Source organism: Manis javanica, chromosome 12, assembly GCF_040802235.1.
Source record: "Manis javanica isolate MJ-LG chromosome 12, MJ_LKY, whole genome shotgun sequence".
Classification (NCBI taxonomy): Eukaryota; Metazoa; Chordata; class Mammalia; order Pholidota; family Manidae; genus Manis; species Manis javanica.
This window is the reverse complement of record NC_133167.1, coordinates 22994631-23017024: the sequence shown is the minus strand read 5'-3', so window position 1 is coordinate 23017024 and position 22394 is coordinate 22994631. Positions and strand designations below refer to the sequence as shown.

At 33.4% G+C, this 22394-nt stretch overlaps 1 protein-coding gene across 5 annotated transcripts in view; it reads right to left on the bottom strand.

The window, feature by feature from the left end:
- ERBB4 (erb-b2 receptor tyrosine kinase 4) overlaps positions 1-22394 on the bottom strand; it is a 1111691-nt gene that overhangs the window by 392327 nt on the left and 696970 nt on the right. The window lies entirely within an intron of this gene.

The window sequence follows — 22394 nt, the reverse complement described above, 5'->3', positions numbered from 1 at the left end:
TGAGTAGTAGAAAAAAAATGTATATATAATTTTGAGGTTAGAGTTTTTATAAGCTGAAAGAGAAATAACTTTTATTACATAACGTGCTTATAATTGATAATGTGCAAAATTACTGCAGGCATTATGCTTGATATTTATAATGTACCTTTAGAGATTTTCACTGGTATCCCTAAGCCTATTTTGTGCACCAAATTCAATTATTATTATCAAGTGAATGATGATTTTGACCTATCCCAGGCAGGCCAAATTTCCTGAAACCTGTTCAAATTATCTAGCATATGCTACACTAAAGTCTAAAAGCATGTTTTTATACTGAAAACTGTGACACTACTTCAGATCTTTCCTTAAATTATTTTTTATAAAGGTGTAAAGGGCCACAATGACATTTTAAAGAGTACATAAAGTACTTGTGTCTCAGCCTTCTAATCCATAAAGATTGTTTATTTGAGCATTTCTGCCCTCGATTGCCATTTGCATGAATCTAATGATGAAGGAAATGTTTGTGTTACTTAAATAAGTTCTTTTGTACTGTTCATCTCTTTTCAAATGCTAGTTATTAAAGTGAATTTGGGGATGAGTAACCATTAAGAGAATCACTGACATTTTGCAAATATATTCTCTCAAAAGAAAATGTGATAAAACACTGAGTCACGGCTTTTTTCTACCTGTCCTGTATGAAAATAGCTAAATTGTGATGTAGCACCCCTGCTGAAAATACAGTTTAATATGCCCTCCTTACTAGGTTTAAGAGTAGCCAGAATTACTTTGACCCCATGCACAATTTGTAACCATTTTATAAATAAGATTGAATGTCTTTCTCTCTTTACAAAATAAAGATTATAATTTTAAATATGGTTAGTCATATTCCACTTTAATTTATATGATCCATATCAATAGAAAACATTTTACTTCTCCTCACAAAGCTACCACACACAATAGTATAAGGAAGATCTAATACACAAGAATGAAATATTTAATCTTAGTTCCTGGTTGTATATCTAAATGTCTCGGTGGCATGGGTGCATCTACAGATTAACCTTAGAATTAACGTGATAATGAAAATAAAGATCAGAGATATTGCATTTGTCTAATTATAGTGGAGATGCCTGAATAATGCATGTATCTTTATTGCCTTTCCAAGCGAAAGGTCACAATCAAGAAGTCAAAATCCAAAGCGGCAAAAGCCCATTTTCAAGATGAAGCTACAGGAAGTTGTTATTGATTTTCTCAGACATAAAGCAATGTATCTTTCTCACTGTCATCACCTTAAGCCACACAAGTCTGTTGGCAGATAATGATACAAAAGTACTATAGCTCACATCATCCACCTCTGACACTTAATACATCATCTCTGGAATGGACTTAGTCTAGAGATTCCTGTATCTTTCCCAAACCCGGACCTTTCAGCTGGGAGCACAATGAATTGCTGCAACCCCACTGGGTCAGCCCTCAAGGTTCATTATTAATAAGCTCAGACTCTAAAGGCTAATGGGAACCCGGTGCTTGAGGAGACAATGGCTCATTCATCATCAATCAAGCTTTGAAGTTTTTATACAGATGATTTAAGGAGAGTTGAAGTGTGCAAAATTGAAATGTCACATTTGTATTGGGAGTGGGGAAAGGGTGATAATGTAAATGAGTGATGTAACCTGTATTTCAGCTTGATGATCAGAGTCAAAAGCTCATGGATGCGGATACTGAATGTTAGGAAGTGGACAGTTTTTCGATCAGAGCATGGCAATTTCAAGAGAAGTTATTAGATTCATTGTCTGAAAATCAGCTTAAAATAGAAAATAATAGCAAAGCTGTCTTGTTACCAACTGAATGGCACTCAGTAATGTTCTCTATGATGTTCCAGTGTATTAATATATGCCTCAGGCTCCACGATAAGCCTTAGCTTTCATTATGTTTCAGGTTGAGTACCAGTCCCTTTGAGAAGTCTCCTATGAACACCCAGTTTTTAGACAAGCTGCCTCTAATTCGTAGGACACTGATTATTGGAACCACTTATGCAACAGAACAAATGCTACCTTACCTTCTTTATTTTTTGTTTCCCCTATTGTATCGTAGGTGGCTAGAGAATGAGAACCATGACATGTCTTTCTGTGGTCCTAGCGCCAAAGAAAGTATCGAGCACACATTGGAAATTCAATGTTTTGATGATTATACTGATAACATCTTCAGAATATGACAGACATTTGTAAAAAGTTGTTAGTTGCTCAACTGATAGCATAATGTCAGTGATATCACCTCCTTATACACTACATGATGTTTACATTATGAATCAAAATATACTGAATAAAATTAGCATAATCCAAATGTGTTCTTCCTATATATTAGGGAAGTAGTAATCCACTTAAGCTCATTGATATTCTTTGGAAAAATTTTAAAATAAACTTTGTCCTGTACTGTCTTTAAATTATTGATACAGTATTTCCTTCTCAAAATGTTTAAGCTCATTCTATAATTTTTATGTGTCTATCCAAATGTTTAATATTTTTCCTCTAATAATTTCTCCCTATCTTATACTGCCTCTACATTTCTTGATTTCCATTAAAAATTATAATATCATGCTGTAAAAGTTAATTAGATTCAAAACCTGAGATTTATCATTGAGTCCTGGCCCTCTATATTTAATCAGTCATGATACCCTAAATAACATCCTCATAATGTCTACTGTAATTTAGCCTGTTCCTTTTACATTCATTGCTACTCCTTCATTCAGGTTCTATCATCTTGTAAGATTCAACTTTTTGCTTCTAACCCACCCTTTCTACAAATGTGTATTACACATTAAAGTCATATTATATAATACAGTAGGCAGGTAGATAAACATATTATGGATAAGTGGTTATATATATATATACACACTATAGGTCAGTGGGTAAGTCCATAGATAGACAGATAGATATATACATGCATAGATGATACAGAGACAGTCATCTCCGAGGGCTTTGAGTATGAAGACAATGCTGAATTTCATTATTGGATAAAATAAAATTTTAAAAAAGCTGGATAAAATTAAGTTCCAAATTTTTCTACTAGCTAGATGTCTAATCTTGTATAACTTTATAAGACTCAGTTTACTCAACTCTAAAATGGGGGTATTGTATTCACAGTATTGATCACACAGCTGTTCATCATATATTTTATACTTAGTAATTACTTGCATAGTAGTTTACTGATTGGTATGAACAAAAGTAATGCTTATGTATTCATCTTAATTTTGCAATAGTTAGAGTATGGTTCAAAGAAGAAAGAGTTTTCTTTTTCTTTCATATCAAAGGCTGTCTTGTTGATTCAAAGCTATTATGGAAAATCCACAGTCATTAGGGGCCCAGATTCCATTTTATCTTGTTGATTCACCATCTATAATACAAGAATTTCTGTCTGGCAACATCTATGTAAAAGATAGAGAAAAACATGAAGAACAGAGGAGATGAGCACATGTTGTCTCTTAAAGTACACACTGTCCCTACAAACAGCCACAGATAATACTTCATTGGTCTGAGTTCAGTTATGGAACCACAGTTAGGCATAAAAGGGTAGGGAATGACAGTATATGTTCTCAATGTTATGACTAGCTAAACTTGACACACTATTTAAAAGTTAGATAGTGGTAATGAATATCGGGAGACAACAAGCAATCTTTGTCATACTGACTCAAAGGAATCTTGTTATAAAATATGAAACTTGTGACCTGAACAAAGGTAAAGATTTTTTTCAAACCTTTTCATTGAAATCTAATATGCATACATAGATGTGCATATATCATAAGCAATATATTTTTACAAATTGAATGCATTTATTTAACCAGCATTCAGATCAAGAGATAGAACATTCCCATATGACAGAAGCCTTCCTCATATCACTTCTGTGAACCTGTATCTTGGTTTTGAACAAGATCATTTTTGCCTATTTTTATGTCTTACATAAATGGAATAATACTGTATGTGTTCTTTCTTGTCTGGTTCCTTTTTGTTCAACATTATGTTTGTGAGTTCCTATTGTTCATTTTCATTGCTGTAAGGTATTGCCTGTTTTGTTTGTCCATTTCATATTTATGGGCATTTATGTACTTTGCACATTTGGACAATTACAAATAGTGCTGCTACAAACATCCTAGGATGTGATTTTTGGTGACCATATATACATGTTTATGTTGCATACATACCTAGAAGTAGAATTGCTGGGTCATGGTGACAATCAGTTTTCCAAAGTGCTTTTACCCATTTATATTCCCAATCAGTAGTGTATGAGAAATCTACTTGCTTGTTAATCTTGTCAACCCCTATTTTTCTTTTTTTTCCTATCTATTTCATTGTGACCATTCTGGTTGGTCTGAAGTAGTATCATTTTAATTTGTACTTCCCCAATGATTATAAAGTTAAGCTTCTTACATATTATTTTTTGATATCTGATTTTTAAATGAAAGAGGTTTATTTCTGTTTACTTGAAGAAGTGTCTTCCTATGTGTGAAACACAAAGCACTGTGCAAAACCTGATTTCTACTTAAGGTTATTTAATTATTTTATGGGGGAATTCCACTTAGTGTTTTGAAAATTACACTTTAAATTACGTCAGAAAATTATATTAGAACTGCATCAATAATTATAAAAATAAAGAGCAAAGTATGAATTCTGGGCAAATGAGAAAAAATTCACTTTCAGTGAGTATGTTTCTGAAGAGAAAGATGAACACAATCATAAGTACATAAAGACAAAGAAGAAGAAATTCAATATCTTTTTGTTATTAAAATAGAACACTTTTACATAGAGATCAAATATTTTTACTCCCTTATCCACCGGAAAGCCCTTATTACAGACAACAATCCTCTTAAATAACTGCTCCAAGTTTCCAGAAAATGTAATTGCTTCAGAACAAATCAGTAGAGTTCAATGTTTTCATTACCAATAAGGGGGAAAGTCATATTAGTACCCAGAAATGATTTGTCCCTTTTATTTACAGGCTTTAATGCAGTAAGCCTGGGATATATTGCAAGGTCACTTTCAAATATCTCACCTACAATATTAGTTTGTATGGTTTTAATAACTCTTCTCACAATGTGTGATTTCTCCACTATTTCTTCTTTAGATTATTTCAGAAAAGTATGATTTTTTCCTTATGACAGTAATAATAAATAATTTTGTGTGTGTTGCTTGCAAGCTAAGACTTGCAAATTAAAGATAAAGCAAGAAAAAGAAGAATAATTCAATCTTATAAAATGACTATAGTATTATATAAATATTAAGATTTTTAAAAGGCATATAAAATATTAAATATAACAAATATGTGGTTTTGGGATCTGAGTATCTGTTTAAATGCCTGTGATGTAAAAATAATGTTAAAAATAGTAACTAAATATAATATTTTATGAGAAAAGTCTTAAAATAAGCATGTAAAGAAGGTGGTTCTAAAATAGTTCTAAAATTCATATGTAACAACAAAATTCCCTGAATAGCGAAAGGAATCTGGAGAATGAAGAACAAAGTGGGGGAATTATGCTCTCTGACTTCAAGCTCTACTACAAAGCCACAGTAATCAAAACAGTTTGGTACTGGTACAAGAACAGACCCATAGATAAATGGAACAGAATAGAGAGCCCAGATATAAACCCACACATATATGGTCAATTAATATATGATAAAGGAGTCATGAATATACAATGGGGAAAAGACAGTCTCTTCAACAACCGGTGTTTGGAAAACTGGACAGATACATGCAAGAGAATGAAACATTTCACTGTCTAATTCCATACAGAAAAGTATATTCAAAATGGATCAAAGACCTAAATGAAAGATATGAAACTATAAAACTCTCAGAAAAAAAACATAGGAAAAAAATCTCTTCAATGTAGGTGTAATTTTTTCTAGACATCTCTCCCCAGGCAAGGGCAACAAAAGCAAAAATGAACAAGTGGGACTACATCAAACTACATAGCTTCTGTACAGGAAAGGACATCATCAACAGAGCAAAAAGACAACCAAAATTGTGGGAGAATATATTGCTAAACAATTTATCTGATGAGGGGTTAACATACAAAATATATAAAGAACTCATGTCTCAACACCAAAAAAAATCAAATAACATGATTAAAAAATGGGTGGAGGATCTGCACAGACATCTTTCCAAAGAAGAAATGCAGATAGCCAACAGGCACATGAAAAGATGCTCCACATTACTAATTATCAGCAAAATGCTGATCAAAACCACAATGAGATATCACCTTATACTAGTTAGAATAGCCATTATCTGAAAGATAAAAAATAACAACTGTTGGGAAGGATATGCAGAAAACGGAACCCGCCTATACTGTTGGTGGGAATGTCAATTGGTGCAAGCCAGTGTGGAAAGCAGTATGGAGGTTCTTCAAAAAAGTAAAAATAGAAATACCATGCAACCTAGTATTGAACTTCTAGGAATTTATCTGAAGAAAATAACATTCTTGATTTAAAAGGATATATGCACCCCAATGTTTATTGCCAAATTATTTGCCATAGCCAAGATATAGAAGCAATCAAAGTATTCATTAATAGATGAATGGATAAAGAAGTGGTGCACATACATAACGGAATATTATTCAGCCATAGAAAGAAAGAAATCCTGCCATTTGCAATAACATGGATGGACCTTGAGGGTATTATGCTCAGTGAAATAATGCAGGCAGAGAAAGACAAATACCATATGATTTCACTTATTTATGGACTCTAAAAACAAAACAAAACAAAATGAACCAAGTAGCAGTAGATTCCCATACAGTGAGTAGTGACTGGTGGTCACCATGGGGAAGGGGTTGGGGTCAGTGGGCAGGGAGGGTGAGGGGTATAAAGAGGCACAAAATTTCTCAATCATAATGTGATTTGGTCATGTGGGTGTTAGTACAGTAAGGAAAATGTAGAGGCACAAAATTTCTCAATCATAATGTGATTTGGTCATGTGGGTGTTAGTACAGTAAGGAAAATGTAGCCAAAGACTCTGTAACACCTTCCTATATTGATAGACAGTAACTGCTCTAGTTGTGTAAACATAATATGGGTAACTGTTGAACCACTGTGTTGTACACTTGGAATCAATATTAGATTGCGTATCAACTTTACTTCAATAAAAAATAAAAATAAAAACAGATAAGTCATGGGGTTGAAAAATACAGCATAGGAAATGTGATCAATAATATCATAGTAACTTTGTATGGTGACAAATAACTACACTTAGCATGGTGAGCATTTCATAATGTAATAATTATTGAATTGTTATGTTATACACCTGCAACAAATATAATATTGTATGTCAATTATACTTCAATTGAAATTTTTTTATTAAAGGAAAACTGAAAAACAAAAAATCTATTCTGTACTCCTTCCATAATAGAAGGAAAGACTGAGAAATTTAAAGGAGAAGAAAGAAAAAAGTTTAAGTAGAGCTGAGGCAGAACTCAGTATTATGTAATCTGCTTCTAAGTATAATTAAGAACTCACAGTAATTTCCCTAAAGTCCTTTTGAAAATATTTTATTTAGTTGAAAGGTAAAATTATGCTGCTCTTAATGTACCTTTTCTACATGAGAAACTGTGTGCTGAAAAAAAAATTTTGGCTCTGCTAAATGTCTGGCCTATATCCCAACCTCATCATTGGAGGTGCATTCTTTCTGTCTCTGTCAAAAGTAGACACAGAAGAAAAGGAGAATAATAAAACTTCGAGAATGCAGCCTACTTAAGGAAAAGTCCTTCAATTCAGTAAGAAGACTGAATTCAAGAAAGAAAGAAAGGCAATTTATTATTTTCAAGTACTGTGGGAACTCTTATCTATGCTTAGTCCTTGGAAGCTTGGCTTTTAGGAATAAGGTAAAATTATTTTTAATTACCTTATCCAAAATCATAGCCTGAGTAGAAGCTGCCTCTATGTGTTTTGCAAATGTATTTCTTAAAATGAAGATGGTCAGTTAAAATGTGTCAAGCATTTGATTCTCCTAAGCAAATCCACATTGTGCTTATGATTTTTTCCCATTAACTGTTGTTGAACAATTAAAATAAAGAGAGCAAAAGAGCATAGGATTTAAATTAGTGAAATTAACTCAATGAAAGCTTATTTTAACATTAAGCTTAATATTCCAATAATTTTAAAGGTAAATGAGGTAAAGTTCATATGAATGAAGAAAAAGGCTTTCAAAATTAAAACACATGGTTAAATGTAGTTTTATCATTGCAACATTTCTGCAAGTAAACTTACTGAATTGAATTGTACACCTTCAATATTATAGGAGGACTGAAATATCTTTTTGGGGGCATATATATTTTTGAATTATCTTCCTTTGTTCTATATAATTAAATAATATCCATCCTTGGCTATGTCTGTAAGCTAACTTTTATTTAAAGTAATGGAAAAACAGGGAGGTGACTGAATTTGAGAATTTGGGCTATTTTATTGATTTTATTTACATTGATTTCATAAATATACTGAGAAAACAGATAACAATGTACTTCACATACAAGAAATTTTATTCTACCTCTAATAAAAGGATATCTTTAATTTTAAAGACTCCAATATCTTTCACAGGATAAAGCCCTTAACTAAAATGTTCTCATATGGAAAGTAAAATTGGAGAAAGTATTTTTAGAAATTTGAGTAAACTAAGTATTTAGTTATGAACTCAAAAAGATTTAAACTAGACAATACAGTATGACCTTACTAAAAAGAAGAGGGCACAGATTAACTTGCATGCAATTCATACTCCATGCTCATGTGTTTATATAGCTATGTCATATTTAAAAGAATTTTACATAGAAAATTAAACTCCGGGGATAATCTCTATTTAAAGCTACCTAACTTGACAAGCAAGGGAAAGAAAAAGGGAAAACTGGCCACACTAGAATAAAAATCTGGACTGTAAGTGGTAATGTTAGCAGAAAACAATATCTTTGGTTCCACTTTCACCAGTGTTACATATTTATAATTAAACAAAAAACAATATGAAAAACACATTATTTCCTAAAAAGCTATATTATTTTGAGAACTGTTCTTAACAATTTTCTACATGGCCCTCATCCTCTATTCTCATTTTACTTCAGAGCTCAGAACAATTACATGGAAACATCTGGCAAGTATTGTTCCAAACTGAATGCTAAACATAATTATTTCAAAAGTATATTCATGCTGAGATCAGCAAAAAAAAGGAATAATTTATACCTTAAAATACATTTTTGAAATAAAAATATTTTAAAGTGTTTCCTTCATAATCATTTAATATTTTATTTTCTCTGGAACTTTGAGAGTTATAATCTAAATTGCAAGTGAAGGAAGCTTAAGCTCACCAATATGCACCTAGGTATTTCGCAGCTTCAAAGCCTGCAGAACCATCTGCGTGTTGGCAGGTGTAATTAATTAGCTAAGTGGAAAAGACAGTCCCTTTTAGGATGAATAGGAGGGGAGAGAACTTTGTAAAAACCTAATCCTAAGCAGACCCATGGGTTGGGTGCCTCTGGGCAAATTTCCTATGTTGAAAACTCATTGAATTTAATGGTTCTTAATTTCACAAGATTTCTAATTACAGCTAGGATAATAAGATGTGATCCAAAAGTTGAAAAAAAAATAGTAACATATTTTCAAGGAAAATCCTTCTACACAATGTAGACACCCTAAAGTGTAGAAGTTCATTTATTTATACATTTTATCCATTTATGCATCAAACTTTGTTAATAAGCAGTTTTGAATCTGTTTGGCTGACAGGTGGCATATGCATATTAATAACAGGAAAATGCACCAAGTTAAAATTTTCATCTAATCCAACATTTCTTTTCAGAAGTAGTCAAAGAGAAGTCAATTCAAATTACATTATTACTCATTTTATAGATTTAAAAAGGTCTAGTCCTAAGAAAGGAAATGGACAAAAATTTTACAGTAAACAAAGATCATAAAACTTTTTATTAGCTTATATGAAGTTACTGCTGAACAGTCTAGGCAATGATGAATTCTATGGTACCTCCTCTTTGAAATGTCCTAATTGACTAAACAAAATTCTGTCTTAAACTGAAACATCTCCTCAGGTTTGGCCCTGAGGTAAGGTGAGGACTGTTTAGGGAATAGACAGTGGGTTTGAAGTGTGGCAAACTGAAGAATGCATGTTGCTCCTTAAAGGAGACATGTTATCAGAAGAGAATGTGAGCCCAGGCTGCAGTGCTCAGTTTTGTTCACAGGGTCCAGAAATCCAGAATATTTGTAAATATCCCCATGTTTAAGCATTCTCTATGAAAAGCTGAGCATACCTGTGGGCCAGTTACGGTTCTTAACTAGCAGTTTACTGTATCTCATTTATAAATAACTGACTCTGGGGATTCCTCAATATCCCCTAAAGGGAAGATGAGGCATTTATATAGTTCACGAGAGAATAAAGAAAAGTGCAAAAGCTTCTATAGTTACAGAAAGAATGGAGTCTAGAAGGCAATGAATTCTACACCTCTTCATTTTATCGTGGTCCCCTTCTGTTGCAAATGAGGAGGAATAAGCCTCTGGCTATACAATGAAGTCTGGAGTGTGTGCTGCTGAAGTATCACCACAGCACATCACAGTCCCATCACCATCTTTTTCATTTCTTTGGATAAATACCCAGAAGTAAAATTGCTGGATCAAATGGAAGTTCTGGTTTTAATTTTTTGAGGAGCCTCTATACTGTTTTTCCAAAATGGCTGTACCAATTTATATTCCCACCAACAGTGAACAAGTTTCCCTTTCCTCCATATCCTCACTCACACTTGTTATTTCATCTTTTTAATAATACCCATTCCCACAGGTGTGAGGTGATATGTCATTATGGTTTTGAATTTCATTTCCTTGATGATTAATGATGTTGAGGTTTTCCTGTTAGCCATCCATATTTCTTCTTTGGAAGAATAGCTATCCAGATCTTCTGTCCACTTAAAAAGAAATCAGATTGTGTTATCTACAGTTGAGTTGTATAAGTTCTTTATATATTTTGGATGTTAACCCCTTGGCAGATATATGATTTGCAAATAATTTCTCCCATTCAGTTGGCTGTTTATTGATTTTGGTGATGATTTCACTTTCTGTGCAGAAACTTTATAGCTTGATGCATTGCCACTTATTTACTTTGTTTTTGTTACCTCTGTTTCTGTTACGTTAGATCCAAATAATCATCATCACCAAACCAATGTTACAGAACTTACGACCTATGTTTTCTTCTGAGGGTTTTAGGTCTTACATTCAAGTCTTTAATATATTTTGAGGGTTTGTTTGTTTGTTTGTTTTGTGACTGTAGTAATATAACGGCTGAGTTTCATTCTTTTGCATGTGGCTGTTCCAATTTTTCTAATACTACTTATTAAAGAGACTGTCTTTCCCCAAGTATATATTATTGGATTGTCTGTCATATATTATTTCACAGTATATGGGTGGGTTTACTTCTGGGATCTCTATTCTGTTATTTGTTTTTAAAATAAATACAAAAAAAAGCACAAACTGAAACAATTCATCTATGGCCATGCATAATGGAGATCTCTGAGGCTAGGGTAATATGATATCAAACATCATATGAAAGGTGGCTTCTTGAGTTACATAGTAAGTTGCTTTGAGACCTCTGAAATACTGGATCTTGAGAGGTAAAAAAGAAAAAGAAAACCAACAGGGATCAGTTCTATGGCACCTTCTTCACTTAGGTCATAGTCTATTATTAAAAATATTCAAATATGTACTATTTCATGTACATTTTTCTTCAAAGGAATTCTGTTACAGATAAATGTTATACTATTTATCTTTGCATTCAGGTAATGTTTTTAATAACATAAGTATTTAAAAAAATATTTTTCTGGGCCTTTTCCTTTTGACTCTGTTTTACTGCTGCTATACTAAAACTGAAATCCAATGCATGTAGAAGTTAATTGAATTAGTACATCAGGAAGGGACAGGGAACTAGGTCTCCTTAATTCCTTCAAGAAGTTTTGCCACTTGCGTCTCCTTTTTTTAAATCTGACATATTTAATAAAACTAATGTTAAAACTACTCTCAAAATTAGTCAATAAGCACCAAGAACTTAGTTATTCTCTTTTAATGAGAGAAATGCGAAAAAAATTATCTAAGTGGATATTTGTGGTAGTATTATAGTATAAAACAATGGAAATTTGCAAAATGTCTAGCCTAGTAGATTAACAAAATGTGGGGCATACTATGCTAAATACTCTGCAGGAATCGCAAATGTGTTTTTACAGAGTTTTAGAATATGGGAATTATTTCATTAATACATGAGCAAAAAATAAATAAAAATACAGAAGCCTAATTACAATTTGTCTGTCATTTGTTTCATTCAAATGTATATGTAGGCATATTATATTCATAACTGGGTTTGTAATACTGGAACAAAATATCCTACTTATTGACGATGTTAGAAGAACCCTGAGCTTCACTTTAGTCATCAGAAAAAATGTCTAATACTACTTCACAGTATCACAGTATTATAGGATAAATGAAATGATGGATATGAGACACCATAATTATTGTTAAGCAGCTGAAGTGTGTGTATATAATTCTTATAAATATAATAATATATAGCTTACAAATACATCATAGGTATAATATATGTAGATGCTAAATCTTCAAAATTATAGGTAATTATACAGAAGATCTGTAGAATACAGAAGTATTAACATGAAAGCCTCAGCACAGGTAGAAACTCACCTGGTGAATCATAGTTTTTGAGTTGGATGTTTATAACATCTGATAACAAATAACTAAGTCAATCTGAAAGTTTCTTAATATTATTACTGTATAGTTATGAGTGTCAGAATACCACAACAAACAGTAAATTCCAGAGCCTATGGTTATACAATGAGCTCATGCTCACTATACCCCATGACTTTAATCAATTACGTTTTCAAACACAGCTGAGTAGAGTGACCACACATCTAATATCCAGGGTCATTTGATACACGTTTGTCCCAGAGTTATTATAAATAGTGCTCCTTTGTCCTCTTGCAATAAATTGCATAGTGGTCTTATTCATTTAAAATGAATATATTATCCAAAGCAATCTATCAGATTTCTAGAGATTGTCGAAAAATGGAAAAAAACAGTAACAAAATGGAAAGAGAATCTTTCCCTTCAGGAATTTCAACTCTTAAAATATTTCATTTTCAAAAGACTCACTATTGTGGCAAATTCTACCAAAACATGTTAAATTTATTGCAAACTTCTGTATTTTTATGGTATATAATACTGATAAAAATCTAAAAATTCTATTTAATTCAATAAAATATTCAGTTATTATATACAGGCATCTTAATATATATTATTTGTGAGGAAACATTGACAAGTTTCTAACAATGAAAAAATGTTTACTAGTCTAAAAAATGTATTGAACATGTATCTGATATTGGAAAAAGGTCACACATACCAGCTAGTTTTGAATACAATTGTTAAACTACACTAATCAACTACTAACCTTAACAAACAGCACCGCCCGTAAGGCACACAGACCTCTCCTGAACAAATAATCAAGAAAAGAATTCACAGAAAAAATCTTGTGATCAGTACTTAACATTTACTTCCCCTATTTGTAGAAACATTGTCAGTGGTTAGCAAGCAATGGAGCTGGAAATGCTATACTCCCAAAGGCACTATTTTCTAGATGAGAAGCAAAACTCCAGGCTTGACCATAAGTGGCCATTAAAAAATCCCAAGGCACCTTTCGGGGAAAGTAGCAGTGTTTGCCTCAACATCCTGGCTTGATTCCAACTAATTACAAACAGCCTGCCTGGATAATTGTAGATCGTTTTAATGTGAGAGTGCAGTCTCCTTGTTTGATTATAATTCCTGAGTCTTCCTTTGAAAAGCCCATCTCACAAAGTTACAGGGGGAATTCTGGATGATCATTTCTTCTCAACAAGACCTAGGCCTGCCTTGCATCTGTCTCAAAGACTCAATAATTAGAACCCTGAAACCAAATTGATGCTGAGGTTTTGGAAACACCTACAATATTAGGCAGGACTCCAGGCAAGAATTCTCTAATTTGGAGTCTCAATATAGCCAGTATTTCTTGTCAAAGGGGTTTTTTTGACAGAGGTGGGCAGTTCCAATATCTTTAGTGAATCTATCAGGTGTAGTAGCAATATGTCTGAGTATTATCCCGACTCAAGAGCAAACAGCATATACAACTCAGTATCAGTACAGCAAAAATACACATATATGTATATCACCCATGCAAAGACAGATAGCTTTTATTTTCCAGCACAAAACTTAGGACAAGTATCACAAATTTATTTTTCACCTTCTGATACTGTGGCAGATGGCTTTCTGTTTCCCCCAAATTCTTCCACCCCTTTCTTCTATAATAATGGAGATCTGCTGGTCATATAGTCACCAAACTGAAGACTATTATTTCTCAGTGTTTCTTGCAGCTGAGTGTGGCCACATGACCAACTCCTGACCAATGTGGTGATGTGAGCAGAGGCAAAGTGTGCTAATTCTGGATTTTGCCTTTAAAATTAAGGTGTGAGCCCTTAACATTTTCTTCCTCCTCAAGGGCACATGACTGAGAGTCATTTTCAGTTGCACATTTGAGAGCAACATTCCGAGAGATGTTGGAGCCATAAGATGGAAAGAGTCCCATTCCCCTAAATTGTGGAAGCCTAAGGATCTTGCAGGCTGAATGTCTTCTGGCTTTAATAGGAGAGAAAAATAAACTCTATCTTGTTAAAGCTACAGTTGTTAAAAGTGTTCATTATTTCCTAGTTGAGTCTCTGTCTTAACTAAGAAAGATGACATTACGCATTCCTTTTTTAATCTCTTCCCATTTCTTCCATTAAAGAACATTTTATAATAGCTTCTTTGCTTTGCAAAATTCTTTGTCACAACCAAATGAAAAATTGAGATCTTGATAAATATATACTATTTTTAGAATATACCAGGTATGCTGTTCAATCCTTTGTTCACATTTATTCATTTAATCCTCAACTGTTTCATTTGCAGGATACTATTACTACCCCCATTTAATAGATGAAGAAACAGAGAGATTAAGTGGGCTACACACTCAAGACCACCCACACAGTGGTGAGGAAGGTGATGCTGTTAGGGTCCAGGAACTCAGGGTTTTCCCGAGAGAACAAAGGACACAGGCATGGAGATGTAAGTACAGGCAAAGTCTTTATTCCGCCAGCAAGCTGGGGTCGACAGCACCTCCCCTGACACACAGGCCGAGTCTGAGCTGCTGACCCCCAGGCAACTTTAGGTATTGCTTATATAGGATTTTCACAGCTGTTACACTGAAGCCCACACATTTCTACAACCAATAATTTTAAAACACATTCTATATTGTAACTAATGGGAAACATTGTAACCTTTTAGGGAACACTCCAGTTGCCTGACCCGCTTCAATTGTTACCTCTTGCTTTCCCAACTTATCACGGATCACGTCCCGGGCTGTTGCCCACTTCTAGTTATCTAACTTAAAGCAGGCGCATTTCTAAGCTTAGCCTCGGGTTGTTTATTCAAAACTGGGTGGCCCATGCTTTAGGCAGTTAGGTTAAATGTTATTAGTCCTTTTTCCTGACTCTTGACGCCCTCTGCCCTCCTTTACAATGCAAATGAGAAAAATGTGTGTATAGGGACAGTGACAAATTGGAGATCACCTGCTTTATCTCAAATCTGAAGTTGCTTCACAGTTCCAGCCATCTTTGTAGTAAGGTAGACACAGGGTTGAATAAATCCTCAGAATTTTTTTAAAAAAAGAGAAACTAGAAATTCCTATGTTTAATTATTAGAAAAATGATTTTTTAAATATTTAGAAGACACCATGCAAGACAGACAGCTTCTGTGGCCTACTAGTGGAGAAATTAAGTGCAGGCAGATATGACAAACCCAGTCTCTACCATCTGTTTAATGCCAGAGTCAGATACAGCATGGAAAGACTCAAATAAGGTACCCTGAGAACATAGAGGAGGCTACCTTTAGTCAGGCAGTATTCATACACCAGAAAAAGTCTCTGCTGAGTTCTGAATTGCTAGTATATGCTACTTAGGTGAACATGATGATCAGTATTATTAATATCTAGATGTTACAAGATAAAACTCAAATAGTATGACTTGAACCTAAAATTTTCACTTGCTATTATTTACCTGTGGCCCAGGATGAATTTGATGATTAGATAAAATGATTTTTTTCACTCATTTATTCAATTATTAGTTATTAGCTAATTTGGGAGAAATGTAATGATTACCCAATGTGCGACAGAACTTCTGCTAAGAGCTAGAAATACAAAGAGAAAATGACATGGTCTTTGACCACAAGGAAAATGTTTTCCAAATAAGGAGAAAGACATAAAAATAAATTATCATAAGATAAGGCACTTTCTATAATGAAAATACATACAAAGTGAATGGGAAAATAAAAAGGGTATAGACTCTACCAGGGGCCATTAGGGAAGGCTTTAGTTTAAAGCTTGAAGAATAGTCAGCCTTGGCACAAGAACTACTAGAGTGGGAGTTCTTGGAGGAAGCCCAGCATTTTCAGAAAATGGAGGTGTGAGAAAGCAGTAATAACTATTAACCATTAAAAGTACTTCTGTGTCTCTAGAATACATGTAGCACAAATGAGGATAGAGCAGATAGACATGAGATGGAGCAAATAGGGAGACTTTCAGAAAGTTGTTCACGTTTTCTTAGATGTGATGGCAAATTTACATGTAAGATATATATCAAATCTGAGAAGGCAAATGGTATGTTTTAATTTTCATGTTAGTAAAAGATTTCTGGAAGCAATGCTGAGAACTAATTGGGACAGACTAGATGCCAAAAGAACAGTAAGGAGGGTATTATAAGAGCCCGGGGTGGGGGATAGGGGTTGGGAATTCTGAACTAGCCTAATGGCAGTGAAATAGGATGAAAACAAGTCTTCATAATTTGAGATGTGGATGGTAAAGCAGACTGGAGAATAATCCATGTTTCTGACTTTAACAAATGAGTCCATACAGAATTATGGAATAGATAAGAACAACTAGTTTGGGAAGGGAAATGACGAGTTAAAAATTAGATGGAGTTTAGTTTGAGGTACTTGTGAAAAATATTTTACAATCAAATCATTAGGCAATATTTTAATAGTTAGGTAAGAGATATACACAGACAATTCAAAGCAAATATTTACAACTCATACATATACTTGAAGTGTTCAACTTTTTCAAGACGTGAAACCCCAAAGAAAAAAGAGATGCTAATTTATTCTGGTAACAGTGCAACAACCAAGAATTAGAGACTTCCCGTGCTAATGCAATGGGAAAGAAATAGTGTCTCTTATCTACAGGTTAGGGTGTTGCAATAAGTTTTAAGAGTCATACATTTATTCATGCACTTTAATCAAAAATCCATCTTCTGGGAAGGTAACCTAATTAAGCATTGCACCATAGAAATGACACTATATGCACAAATATGCTCATTGATATAAAGTAATACAACAAATCAAAATCTATATAAATGTGTCAGCAGTTATGAAGAATTATATAAAATATGGCATGAGTATTTAATGGAATATTATACAACCACTCATAATAAAATGATGCATGAGCATAGTCAATGTAAATTGATGATTAGCCCAAATTATTTATCCTTTTGTACCTCTATACCTTTGACATGGCCTTTCTGTAGGAAAAGTATACTTTCCAACCATTTGACTTTAGGCTTGGCCACATGACTTGCTTTGCCATTTAGAATGACAATGAGCCATTCCAAAGTCTTGGCCTTAAGAGGCATCATGAGGTTTCAGTCTCCCTAGGGGGCTACACTACGGCCATGATAAGAGCCTCCAATACTATTACAGCTGTTACCCCTTCACCTGGACTCCAGATTACATTGCATGAAGCTAAACTGCCCCAGCCCATCCCAGCTGGCCCAGATGCTTTAAGCAGAGCTTCCCAATGAAGCCTTGTTTAAATCACCAGACCAGATTCTTAGCAAAGATGGATTCATAAGAATACATGATCATCATTTTAAGTTGCTGACTTTCATTATGGTAGTTTTTGATGCATCATTTTTAGGGCAATAGTTAACTAAAAGAACAACTATGTGAAGATATTAATTTGGAATAAAACAGAAAGCAAATACTCTGAAATTATAATTGTTGATACATTTAGGTTTGGGGATTATGATATGTGACTCATAGAAAGCCTACCCAAATATTTTCATGTAACTGAGCTTCACCCAATGTAACGGATAAAAACACTTGAAAGATGAGTTTTCAAATGAAAGAAACCCAACACTCACTTATGGAACCCTAAACAATCTTGTCTAACTTAAAACATCATCCTTATACTACTGTAGTGAATTTAGTGGCAACATAAACCCACATTTCTCAAGCTTTTTCAGAGTACGTTAACTCTAAACGGCTTCTGTGTTCTGTATTTTATTATGTCCTCTAATGCCTTTTCATTTTTTAGTAACTGATTAATGCTACACTTTTCACTATTTCTGTCATTTAATTTTGAGTGCCCAACTGGCCAAGTCATATTCAGTTATTCAATGTTTACATTCATAGAGAAGTAGAAAAGGGAGGTGGAATAACGAATATGTAAAACTGGGAAAAAAAAGAAAATGCCTGCATCAGCATGAACAGCATGGCTGAGTTATTATGACCAAGACCACCATCGTGCAGTGTGGTGACTTGAGCTCCTCCGACTCTGCAGGCTTCTTTTTGGAGCATTCCCACGCAATCTGCATACTTTACCTCGGATGGCTGGTGTTTCGCATTGCCCTCTAGCTGTCAATAACCCTCACTGAAGCATTTTAACCGGACTGCTAAAAAATATTTTCTGCTTCATACGTTTCTTTTGTCCTTCCTCTAAGTTTAAGCTGCCTTCATTCTCACTCCTTTCAGCGAATTGCTTTAGAAAACCACATTTAGTAAGCCAAGTCCTCTTAAGGGATTAGAGACTACTGCAGGTGATACCTGGTACAGGAATACTTATTATTTAGCGATCATTTCATTATTAATGAATGAAATTCTGTTTTGGGGTATCTCTAGCAGTAAGGAAGGCCAGGGTAAGAAATAATTTAGGCAAAAAAAAAAAAAACGTTTTGTAGAACGCTTCAAGTTGTACCATTTAGACAACTGTCTATTTAACTTACACATGACAAAATTACTCCCCTTTAAGTTAAATTCAACCCATTATACCAATTTTTTTTCCTTGAAAAGATGATGAAATGCTACCTCAAACTGCTCAGAGTTTGTATTTTCCTAAGAAGCATATAGAAGTTATTTGAATTTATTATACCAAAAATCTGATTTTAATACACAGATGTATGGTAGAAAACAAATGAAGATTTGACAATGATTATTTGATGAGTAAAATTAAGTAAGAAGTATTAACACAAAAAAGGGAAGTGGCATGCACAAAACTGCAAACTACAATTATATATTATTTTTCTTGCTTCCAAAATCGTCTGTATTGGTGCATTTCTTGTAAGGCCTGTATTTGGCTTCCCCTTTGTTAGTATCTCTATAGTCTGCATTAGTGTACGGTAAAACTTCTATATCTTACCTGCCATGTAGTAATGCAGTTTAAGGATGATTATGATTGCACTAGGAATGACTGATTTAAATACAGTTAATAAATCAAAAAGGATGAACAAAACCAATGCAGGATGAGAGAGCAGATAAAAATGTTTCCACAAGGGAGAAAAAGGACAGGCTATTCTTTCATATCACAAATCATTGTGTGTGTGTGTGTGTGTGTGTGTTTCTTTAGTAGAGAAAGCAAGTATGTTTTAAAATGTTAAATTTACTGAATAGTTTGAAGAAAATTAAAACATGCAGATTTATTATCATCATCACCATGATAATAAGTAGTTAACTGTAATGAACATACTCATACTTATTTCCAGAGCTTTTATGAGACTACACAATTGAGAGCACATTCTTATGAGCTCTTATTATTTCCTTAATGGAGCGATTCTGAACAGGCTCAATGAAAAGAGCAAAAGATGACATTGTGTAAGTAGCAAAATGAATCCAGTCTTTTATTTTTTTGTCTCTCCTAGCTTCTATAACTTAGCAACAACAAATTAAACATTAACCCTGATTCTCTATAACACTATTATGAAATTTTTTACTTAACAGAATGGTTTCTAGTTCCCAGCTGATGATCTAATTGTTCTGAGCATTTAGCAATTCATGGAACTTTATTAAATACCTGTGCTATACATGTGCTATATGCTTTGAACATACAGAGCTTAATGAGAGTCAGTCATGACTTCTAGGGGTTTATAACTCAATAGGGAAAGTAGATTTTAGAAATTCTATAAAACCAAGGTGAATTTAAAACAGTCCAGGTCAAAATGTAATATAATTGACATAATATATTTATATTTATGCATCATAAATATATTTAATGCATATGAAATACTTATGTTAATTTGGGGGCTTTGACCTAAGAAAAGCTCTAAGTCAGAACTCCCAAGTCAAACTAAAATCATGCATATTAATTATCTACATGTAACTTTCCTAGAATCAACCTATCCCAAAGATGACATAGAAATCAATTTATGAAAGAGTTTTTGGAACTTCCATAGAGAGCTAAGAATATGGACTAAAATATAATCAAGATTAACAAACTCTGAACTTTAATATTTCAGTATATGTTGAAGATATTTTTACAAGTAGTAGGAAAATTGCACAAAACAGTATCATGCTATATGAAAAGCACATAATATTCCCTCATTCCTTTATTTATTTACTTTTTATCCAGCACTTATGAACGCCTACTGTACTTCTGGCACTATTCCATGGATTAGGGGTATAATCATAAGCAAACACATCTACTACTTCTGCCTTCATGGAACCTCATTCAAAGAGTAAATATTCAAAAAATTCATTGAATAATGAGTTCTGAAAAACAACAATCATTCACAATCATTCACCACCAATCTCTATTGTCTTCATGATCATTTTAGGTCAGCATCCTCATTCTACAGGTGCAGATGTAGAGACAAAGAAGTCTTGCCCCAGCAAGGCTATGCTAAAATTCACATCTTTGAACATTTGATCTGTACTGTGTTCATTCCAGGATCCCACACTGATCCCTTTATCAACTTCTCATATACTATCTCATCTGCTTATCATCTTTATTGCTGATTGTTTATATATCTCTGCTAAAATATCAGCTTCACAAGATCATGGATCTCTGTTTTATTACCTGGTGCCTCTCAAGAACCTAAAACAGTGTCTGATATTCAATAAATATCTTTAGATGAAAGGATGGGCCTAAATTTGCTTAGCAACAATATTACGCAGAATGAGAACTAGAAACTGGAATTTAACAAATAGACATTATCTCAAAGCTATAAAAGGATAAACTAACATAAAAATGTTAACTAATTCTATACCAAAGCACAAATAAAGCACATGCTGTACCATGTTTCTTCAATCATTAAAAAAACAAAACAGCCAAAAATGTAATAACGTATTTTACTTGAGGCAATCCTGATAGCTTAAGAAATACATTAAATTTCTGTGGTCCAATTTATTTTCAGAGATATTCTTTTCTGGAGGACTTATGTTTCCCTTTTATCTGTGTCCTTGTGTATTTAAATCCATGCAAGTACAATTTGTTTCTGTTTGGCTGCACACACAGCATAAATCTTGGAGACACACATGATGTATGTGTCCATACATAATTTAAAGTTTATTATGGAAAGATTTACAACAAATTTGTTCTCTTTTAAGCATGGTTATATTTGGGTATTTGAAGTAAATTTAGAAAGTTTGAATGCCATCCTACTCCTGCTCTATAAAAGTCACTTTATACCCATGTTGAGTGCATCCTCTTCTGATCACCACAAGGTCATTTACTCACATGACAACTTATTGACTGATGTTCTAAAACCTTGCAGTTACCTAAGAGCCTTTCTGAACACTAGTGAGACAGGATTATTCAATAACTGCAATAAATAATAAATATTTTGTTGCATTGTTTTGTTTTATATATTTTCCAGTTGTTATTCATTATCATTGGCAATCCATACCCTAATTAATTTGTGGATATATTTACACATTTACTTTGAGATTTTATGTGCCAGTAGAAGTTCTTTGTTTTTAGGTTATCTGAAAGTGTACATACTGGAGTTTCATTTTTTCAAATTGATTTAGGAGGACAAATTACCTTTATTGTTTTGCTGACATTGGTTTTTTTGAGTGAAAAAACTGTCAAAGACTTAGATGAGTGAAATTTTACTATCCACCTGATTTGGTCAATTTAGTTGGAAGGTTTAAAAATACCTTCAATCCATCTGTCCTTGCTTAAAACTAATCCTAGATGTGCCAGTTTCAGTTTTCTTTGCACATGATATTTACAAACTTGGCAAACATTTTATTTTCATTATAAAATGAAAAGGAAGAATTTTCATTCTTTAA